Raw genomic sequence first — 10,146 nt, forward strand, 5'->3', positions numbered from 1 at the left:
GGGCAGGAAAGGTGTATAAAAGGAAGTGGTGGTGGGAAAAAGTCCGTAGTGTCTTTCTTTGCTGCAGAGATACAAGCAATATATTCATTTCCAAGCAAAACCGGCTTGTGAGTGATGATTTAATATTGCTATATAAAACCTACAGTCTTACACCAACTCCCAGGTTGAGAAATGCTGCATAAATAGACCTCCTGGTTTGCCGTTGACTGGAACAGATTGTTAAGATTTATTTATCGTGTCATCAGCTACCAGACATTTGTATTACATTTTTTTAACAAAAACAAACAGACAGACAAAACACAGAATTTGCAAACTTGGTAGTTGATTAAATGTCCTTTGACCAGTGTCCTTTGGCCACTTGGAGTCCTTCTGGTGTTGCCGCAAAAAGTTCCTCCATTGTGCTTAGGTTGCATTGCAGCAGGTCGTCTGTAGTTTGCTCTTCTCCACACTCACATGTCATGGATTCCACTTTGTAGTCCCATTTCTTAAGGTTGGCTCTGCATCTCGTGGTGCCAGAGCGAGTCTGTTCAGCGCCTTCCAAGTTGCCCAGTCTTCTGTGTGCCCAGGGGGAAGTCTCTCATTTGGTATCAGCCATTGATTGAGGTTCTGGGTTTGAGCCTGCCACTTTTGGACTCTTGCTTGCTGGGCTGTTCCAGCGAGTGTCTCTGTAGATTTTAGAAAATTATTTCTTTATTTAAGTCTTTGACGTGCTGGCTGATACCCAAACAAGGTATTGTTAAGATGACGCTTCACCAGATTTGAAACAAGAAATGTGCCTAATTGTCTCCTTTGATGCCCCAGAAATGTGAACTTACCTGGATCATTTTATCTTCCTTGGAAGCCTTCCTTCCGGTCTTGCCTTAGCTGCCAGGAATGAAGCAGGTGATGACCTACAATGAGACATTCCACATGATTGTACTCCATCTTGGAAAAACTCTCCCCAGAAAGGATTGCCTTGTGCCAATTCAGCTATTATTGCAACGCCAGGCCAAGACCTAATTATTTTCCAAGAGTGTTCAGTTTTTCTTGATTTTTGGCTACGTTGTTCTTTATCCTGCTGACTCTGGCTTAATTATGTATATTCAAGGCTGTGATATTTGGATATGCTTAATAGGGATATTTGGGGTTTTAAAAAAATAAAATAAAATAACCCTTTAACTGGGTTGTTTCAACTGCCCACTGTTCAAATCTGTGAACTCAACATACTTCATTGCAAGGTAAAATGAGCATACCATAAAGACTTCAAATCAGCCCTTGCCAGCATCACTTGTTATGCAATGTAAATGATTGGGAACAAAAACCACTCTTTCATTATTTAAAATCTGCTACCAAAAAGTGTATTGGCATCCAGTGGTAACTGTTCTCTGGATTAGTTCAGGCACTGAAGAGATAAGAAATAGAGTTGTACAAGAAATTTGTTTCTCCCATTTACTTGGTTTCTTTCAATACTTTGGGAGCATGTAAAGGGAAGACTTCTCCTGGTACGAAAATCAGTTCAACACAAAAGAAAGCAGGAGCAGGTACCAGCTCAAAGCCTGCTTTTATGCATGACAATTTACTCTTTTTTATTTCTATTTGTATTTTCATGTCAGGAGAGACTTGAAAAAGTGCAAGTTGCTTCTGGTGTGAGAGAATTGGCTACCTGCAAGGATGTTGCCCGGGATTGTGGCGCAGCTGGCTGAGTGTCAGCTGCATTAAGATCACTCTGACCAAAAGATCATGAGTTTGAAGCCAGCCCAGGTTGGAGTGGGTTTCCAACCAATTGTGTAGCCTGTTGTCGACCTTTGCAACCCGAAAGACAGTTGCATCTATCAAGTAGGAAAATAAGGTACCACCTTAAAGTGTGGGGAGGCTAGATTAACTGATTTATGAGGCCATAAAGAAGACTCCAGCAAAGCATTCCAGCGGGGAAGCATGCGGGGAATGCGGAAGTACTTCATCAGCATTGTAGATGGACGATGAAAGCGACAGCTCCCCTGGTGGCCAGAAAAAGTTAAATAGCCTCTGTGTATGTCTGTATATGTTTGTATGTCAAAAATTGGCATTGAATGTTTGCCATATATGTGTACACTGTAATCCGCCCTGAGTCCCCTGCGGGGTGAGAAGGGTGGAATATAAAAGCTGCAAATAAATAAATAAATAAATAAATAAATAAATAAATGCCTTGTTTTGATGCTTTACCATCCTTGTGGGAGGCTTCTCTCATGTCCCCGCACGGGGAGCTGGAGCTGAGGAGAGGAGATTCCATCTGAACATTAGGAAGAACTTCCTGACTGTGAGAGCCGTTCAGCAGTGGAACTCTCTGCCCCGGAGTGTGGTGGAGGCTCCTTCTTTGGAAGCTTTTAAGCAGAGGCTGGATGGCCATTTGTCAGGGGTGATTTGAATGCAATATTCCTGCTTCTTGGCAGGGGGTTGGACTGGATGGCCCATGAGGTCTCTTCCAACTCTATGATTCTATGATTCTATGATTCTATGACAGGGGGAGCTCATCCGCACTCTCTCTGGATTTGAACCTCCAACCTGTCGGTCTTCAGTCCTGCCAGCACAAGTCCTGCCAGCCTCCCCCAATAATTGGCCAATAGAAAATGGATTTTTCAGCACGCCAGAGCAAAAACAGATATCTGTGCTCCTCTTTCAGGAGGCTCCCAAAAAATGGATTAGGCCCCCCACCAAAAGCTGGGACATGAAAGGAGTCAAGGATTACCCCAAATGCACGAGCCTAATAGGAAATCCAAAGTATGATACAGCATGGAATCCCTGTTACCTTTTATGCCAAGTTTATTTAATGCCAGTTACAGACTCCCACACATGCATAACATGAGCAAGGATACAGAGGCCCTTTATGTATTGAGCTAACCAAAACACATTTGGACAAGTGTGCAGGAGTCAGGAGGGAGCCAGGACTTCAAGGCTCAGTCGCTGGACTCGCCCAGAGGGAGGCGGTCAAAGAGGGAGGCGGTCGCCCAGGCCTTCCTCGCTGGCACGCATACGCTTCAGGTTGGTCACATGGTCTCCCAGCTTCTTAGAATCATAGAATCAAAGAGTTGGAAGAGACCTCATGGGCCATCCAGTCCAACCCCCTGCCAAGAAGCAGGAATATTGCATTCAAATCACACCTGACACATGGCCATCCAGCCTCTGTTTAAAAGCTTCCAAAGAAGGAGCCTCCACCACACTCCGGGGCAGAGAGTTCCACTGCTGAATGGCTCTCACAGTCAGCAAGTTCTTCCTAATGTTCAGATGGAATCTCCTCTCTTGTAGGTTGAGGCCATTGTTCCATTGCGTCCTAGTCTCCAAGGAAGCAGAAACCAAGCTTGCTCCCTCCTCCCTGTGGCTTCCTCTCACATATTTATACATGGCTATCATATCTCCTCTCAGCCTTCTCTTCTTCAGGCTAAACATGCCCAGTTCCCTAAGCCACTCCTCATAGGGCTTGTTCTCCAGACCCTTGATCATTTTAGTCGCCCTCCTCTGGACACATTCCAGCTTGTCAATATCTCTCTTGAATTGTGGTGCCCAGAATTGGACACAATATTCCAGATGTGGTCTAACCAAAACAGAATAGAGGGGTAGCATTACTTCCCTAGATCTAGACACGATGCTCCTATTGATGCAGGCCAAAATCTCATTGGCTTTTTTTGCCGCCACATCACATTGTTGGCTCATGTTTAACTTGTTGTCCACGAGGACTCCAAGATCTTTTTCACACGTACTGCTCTCGAGCCAGGCATCCCCCATTCTGTATCTTTGCATTTCATTTTTTCTGCCAAAGTGGAGTATCTTGCATTTGTCACTGTTGAACTTCATTTTGTTAGTTTTGGCCCATCTCTCTAATCTGTCAAGATTGTTTTGACTCCTGCTCCTGTCCTCTGGAGTTTTGGCTATCACTCCCAATTTGGTGTTGTCTGCAAACTTGATGATCCTGCCTTCTAGCCCTTCATCTAAGTCATTAATAAAGATGTTGAACAGGCCCGGGCCCAGGACGGAACCCTGCGGCACTCCACTTGTCACTTCTTTCCAAGATGAAGAGGAAGCATTAGTGAGCACTCTCTGTGTTCGTCCACTTAACCAATTACAGATCCACCTCACCGTAGTTTTGCCTAGCCCACATTGGACTAGCTTCTTGATCACCTTTACCTCCTCATCAAGGTAGTGGGTCTCCAGGAAGTCACACAGATGTGGGTCGGTATGACGGGAAGCCACCTGATGCAAATCCAGCAGAGCTTGGTTCACACTCTTTTCCAGGTTGAGGGCGACCTCCATGGCAGTAGCTCCGTTCTTCCATTCATCCTGTTCTGGTTTTTTGATATCCTGCAGGACAACTCTACCCTTGTGGCAATTTTGGAAGGTCAAGAGCTTCTCAGCTTGCTCATGCTTCTCCTCAGACAGGTGGTGGAAGAAGGAGTAGAACTTGGAGAGAGCCACATCATCCCGATTGAAGTAAAAGGCCAAAGAGAGGTATTTGTAGCCAGCATGGAGGAACTGGTTGACCATACGGTTCACTCCAGCTTCACTCTCGGTGTGGTAATTCTGACGAACCTGGGAGCTCATGATGCAAGAGGGGAAAAAAAATAAAGGATGCTTGATGTATTGTCGAAGGCTTTCATGGCTGGAATCACTAGGTTCTTGTGGGTTTTTTCGGGCTATAGGGCCATGTTCTAGAGGCATTTCTCCTGACGTTTCGCCTGCATCTATGGCAAGCATCCTTAGAGGTAGTGAGTAGGGCTGGGCAACCACGGAAAAATTTGTTTCTAAACTCGATTCGTTTTTTGGGGTTTTTTGCATTTCGATATTTAAAAGAATTCCGAAATTTTTCTTTAAAAAAGTTCGATATTTACGAAATTGCGTAAAATTACGAAACGAATATGAAACGAATACGAAATGAATACGAATCGATTCATTAATGGCGGACGCGGACGCGCAATACACTAAAAAACCTCCAAATGGGACAGGGGGAACTTCTGAAGCTTCCCTCTCCCTCTGTTGTTGACTGTTGGTGTGATATTTATAATTTTTTTTCACTGATTAAACAAACAACAACTATAAAACTTGCCCCAGACATGCGGAAATAATAACGAAATGATTTCAAAACGATAACGAAATGAATACAAAACAAATTTGAAACAATTACGAAACGAAATTAAAAATTCGTTTTGTTTTTTAGTTGCTCCTGAATGGTTCGTTATCTCTTCGTTATCAAAAAAATAACGAATTTTTAACGAATTACGAAATTACGAAACGAAACCGCCCAGCCCTAGTATTTGTAGCCAGCATGGAGGAACGGGTTGACCATACGGTTCACTCCAGCTTCACTCTCGGTGTGGTAATTCTGGCGAACCTGGGAGCTCATGATTGAAGAGGGGGAAAAAAATAAAGGATGCTTGATGTATTGTCGAAGGCTTTCATGGCTGGAATCACTAGGTTCTTGTGGGTTTTTTCGGGCTATAGGGCCATGTTCTAGAGGCATTTCTCCTGATGTTTCGCCTGCATCTATGGCAAGCATCCTCAGAGGTAGTGAGGTCTGTTGGAAATAGGACAATGGGTTTATATTAGGGCTGGGCGGTTTCGTTCGTTAATTTCGTAATTCGTTATTAATTTGATATTTTTTTGATAACAAAGCGATATTGATATTGAGCCATTCAGGAGCTACTAAAAATCGAAACGATTTTTTCAATTCGTTTCATAATTGTTTCGTAATTGTTTCGAAATCGTTTCGAAATTGTTTCGAAATCGTTTCGACATTATTTCCGCATGTCTGCTGCAAGTTTTATAGTTGTTGTTTGTTTTATCAGTGAAAAAAAAATAATTATCACACCAACAGTCAACAACAGAGGGAGAGGGAAGCTTCAGAAGTTCCCCCTGTCCCATTTGGAGTTATTTTTTAGCGTATTGCGCGTTCGCGTCCGCCATTAACGAATCGATTCGTAATTGTTTCGTTATTGTTTCGTAATTTCCGAAATTTCGTAAATTTCGAACTTTTTTAAAGAAAAATTTCGGAATTCTTTTAAAAATTGAAACGCAAAAACCCCTTAAAAACTAATCGAGTTTAGAAACAAAGTTTTCCGTGGTTACCCAGCCCTAGTGGGTAGGCTAAATTAACTGATTTATGAGGCCATAAAGAAGACTCCAGCAAAGCATTCCAGCGGGGAAGCATGCGGGGAATGCGGAAGTGCTTCATCAGCATCGCAGATGGACAATGAAAGCGACAGCTCCCCTGGTGGCCAGAAAAACTTAAATAGCCTCTGTGTATGTCTGTATATGTTTGTATGTCAAAAATTGGCATTGAATGTTTGCCATATATGTGTACACTGTAATCCGCCCTGAGTCCCTTGCGGGGTGAGAAGGGAGGAATATAAAAGCTGTAAGTAAGTAAGTAAATAAATAAATAAATGCCTCACATTTTGATGCTTTACCATACTTGTGGGAGGCTTCTCTCATGTCCCCGCATGGGGTGCTGGAGCTGACAGGGGGAGCTCATCCGCACTCTCTCTGGATTCGAACCTCCGACCTGTCGGTCTTCAGTCCTGCCAGGATCCCCTAATAATTAGCCAATAGAAAATTGATTTTTCAGCACCCCAAAGCAAAAACAGATACCTGTCCTCCCAATTTCAGGAGGCTCCCAAAAATGGATTAGGCCCCCCACCAAAAGCTGGGACATTAAAGGAGTCAAGGATTAACCCAAATGCACAAACCTAATAGGAAATCCAAAGTATGATACAGCATGGAATCCCTGTTACCTTTTATATATTCCTTCTGTTAAGAAATATCTTTTAAATGGTGAGAAATGATGTGCATATATGCACTTCCAAGACATTCGAGAGTCCTTTCTTCCAGAATAGTTGGTAAAATAGGAATTCCATGAGCAATGCAAGGAGAGGAAACACATCACGCAAAGAGAAAAAAAACTCTGAGTGAAACAATTGCTTTTTTTTTTTTTGCAAGCTATTTATCACATGGTTAATTTGTATGGTTGTTTAATACGTTGATTAACAAGTCTTTATAAGATAAGCAATAAAGGCTAATGAATATACATAAATAAGGTTAAGAAGCAGTTGATGAAGGCATTTCTAATTACTTTGATACATGGATTTTGGGACCTGACGTTGGTGTTTTGGTCGACCATGGCTTGGGATAATTATATATTTCAAAAACTATCTAGAAGAGTGTTTCTCAACATGGGGGTTGGGAACTCTGGGGGAGGGTTGCGAGGGGGTGTCAGAGGGGTCACCAAAGACCATCAGAAAACACAGTCTTTTCTAGGTTCTTGTGGGTTTTTTCGGGCTATAGGGCCATGTTCTAGAGGCATTTCTCCTGACGTTGCGCCTGCATCTATGGCAAGCATCCTCAGAGGTAGTGAGCTTGCCATAGATGCAGGTGAAACGTCAGGAGAAATGCCTCTAGAACATGGCCCTATAGCCCGAAAAAACCCACAAGAATCTAGTGATTCCAGCCATGAAAGCCTTCAACAATACACAGTCTTTTCTGATGGTAATGGGGGTTTGGCTCAATTCTATTGGTGGGATTCAGAATGATCTTTGATTGTAGGTGAACTATAAATCCCAGCAACTACAACTCCCAAATGTCAAGGTCTATATTCCCCAAACTCCACTAGTGTTCATATTTGGGCATATTGAGTATCCATGCCAAGTTTGGTCCAGATTCATCATTGTTTAAGTCCACAGTGCTCTCTAAATGTAGGAGAACTACAACTCCAAAACTCAAGGTCAATGTCCACCAAACCTTTCCAGTATTTTCTGTTGATCATGAGAATTCTGTGTGCCAAGTTTGATTCAATTCAATCATTAGTGGACTTCAGAATGCTCTTTGATTGTGGGTTAACTATGGAGAGTGAGCCTGCATCAATAGGAGCCTAGTGTCTAGATCTAGGGAAGTCATGCTCCCCATGCTCTATTCCGCTTTGGTTAGACCACACCTGGAATATTGTGTCCAATTCTGGGCACCTAATTCAAGAGAGATATTGACAAGCTGGGATATGTCCAGAGGAGGGTGACTAAAACGATCAAGGGTCTGGAGAACAAGCCCTATGAGGAGCGGCTTAGGGAACTGGGCATGTTTAGCCTGAAGAAGAGAAGGCTGAGAGGAGATATGATAGCCATGTATAAATATGTGAGAGGAAGCCACAGGGAGGAGGGAGCAAGCTTGTTTTCTGCTGCCCTGGAGACTAGGACGCAATGGAACAATGGCTTCAAACTACAAGAGAGGAGATTCCATCTGAACATGAGGAAGACCTTCTTCTTCTTCTTCTTCTTCTTCTTCTTCTTCTTCTTCTTCTTCATGCTTTATTATTATTATATCCCAGCAACTTCAACTCCCAAATGACAAAATCAACACACACACACCAATCCCACTGGTATTCAAATTTGGCATACCGAGTATTTGTGCCAAATTTGGTTCAGTGAATGAAAATACATCCTACATATCAGATATTTACATTATGCTTCATAACAGGAGCAACATTACAGTTATGAAGTAGCAATGAAAATAATGTTATGGTTAGGGGTCACCACAACATGAGGAACTGTATTAAGGGGCCGTGGCATTAGGAAGATCTAGAATGTTTGATGCATTGCTTGCCATAGAAATGAGTAGCAATTGCCAAACTTAAGCTATATTTTCATTGTATTGTCGAAGGCTTTCATGGCTGGAATCACTAGGTTCTTGTGGTTTTTTTCGGGCTATATGGCCATGTTCTAGAGGCATTTTCTCCTGACGTTTCGCCTGCATCTATGGCAAGCATCCTCAGAGGTAGTGAGGATACCTCACTGCCTCTGAGGATGCTTGCCATAGATGCAGGTGAAACGTCAGGAGAAAATGCCTCTAGAACATGGCCATATAGCCCGAAAAAAACCACAAGAACCTATATTTTCATTGTTCTTCCTGAGATAATCCTGAGGACAATTTCGGCTTTCTGTCCTAGCTGTGTGGGTCAGCCTCAGCCTTCCTCTTCTCTTCCTCTGGTTTAACTTGGGCTCCTTGAACATTTTGTTTTGCTTTTGTTTCGCAGTACTGTACATGCCACTTCGTGTATGTTAACTTGACGCAACTGGGAATGTCAGGGGGCTGCAGCAGTCAGTTGCTGCTTCCCAGTAGAAATCAAAGATGTCATCTTGATGGCATTTTATCTTTTTGAGAGCCTGAAGAAAAATTGTCTAGATTTCACTTTCCGACTGCAGTCTTCGCATAAACCTGGCTGCTGGGCCTTTTGCAGTTTAGACCAATGTCTCTAGCTGTGAGCAGATAGGACACTTCTAAAGAAAAGGGAGAAAAGGAAACAATGAATTCCATACTGAAATGTATTTGCCTACCTATCAATGAAATAATGAGACCAGACAACTGTGTTGGGATAAATATGGGCAACTTTTATTAAATTGTTACCTATTAAAACTTTCTTCATGTACTACAACCAGCTAAAAGTGCGGGTTTGAACTTGATGTGTAAGCTTTAGGCATGGTTAGGTTGGGTAAAAATCCTCGTATTTCGGAATAAATACTAACAAAATGAAGTTCAACATTGTCAAATGCAAGATACTCCACTTTGGCAGGAAAAACGAAATGCAAAGATACAAAATGGGGGACGATGCCTGGCTCGAGAGCAGTACGTGTGAAAAAGATCTTGGAGTCCTCGTGGACAACAAGTCAAACATGAGCCAACAATGTGATGTGGCGGCAAAAAAAGCCAATGGGATTTTGGCCTGCATCAATAGGAGCCTAGTGTCTAGATCTAGGGAAGTCATGCTACCCCTCTATTCTGCTTTGGTTAGACCACACCTGGAATATTGTGTCCAATTCTGGGCACCACAATTCAAGAGAGATATTGACAAGCTGGAATGTGTCCAGAGGAGGGCGACTAAAGTGATCAAGGGTCCGGAGAAAAAGCCCTATGAGGAGCGGCTTAAAGAGCTGGGCATGTTTAGCCTGAAGAAGAGAAGGCTGAGAGGGGATATGATAGCCATGTATAAATTTTATTTATTTATTTATTTATTTATTTATTTACAGTTCTTATATTCCGCCCATCTCACCCCGCAGGGGACTCAGGGCGGATTACAGTAAACACATATATGGCAAAAATTCAATGCCAGTTTGACAAACAACATTTAACAGACAAATACACCAAGGCTATTTAACT

General features: G+C 42.7%; 1 pseudogene; it reads right to left on the reverse strand.

Annotated features, from left to right (window-relative positions):
- Nucleotides 1–2,766: 2,766 nt before the first annotated feature.
- Nucleotides 2,767–4,580, reverse strand: LOC132783250 (ferritin light chain, oocyte isoform-like; annotated as a pseudogene).
- Nucleotides 4,581–10,146: the final 5,566 nt, after the last annotated feature.

Source organism: Anolis sagrei, chromosome 10 (assembly GCF_037176765.1).
Source record: "Anolis sagrei isolate rAnoSag1 chromosome 10, rAnoSag1.mat, whole genome shotgun sequence".
Lineage (NCBI taxonomy): Eukaryota > Metazoa > Chordata > Lepidosauria > Squamata > Dactyloidae > Anolis > Anolis sagrei.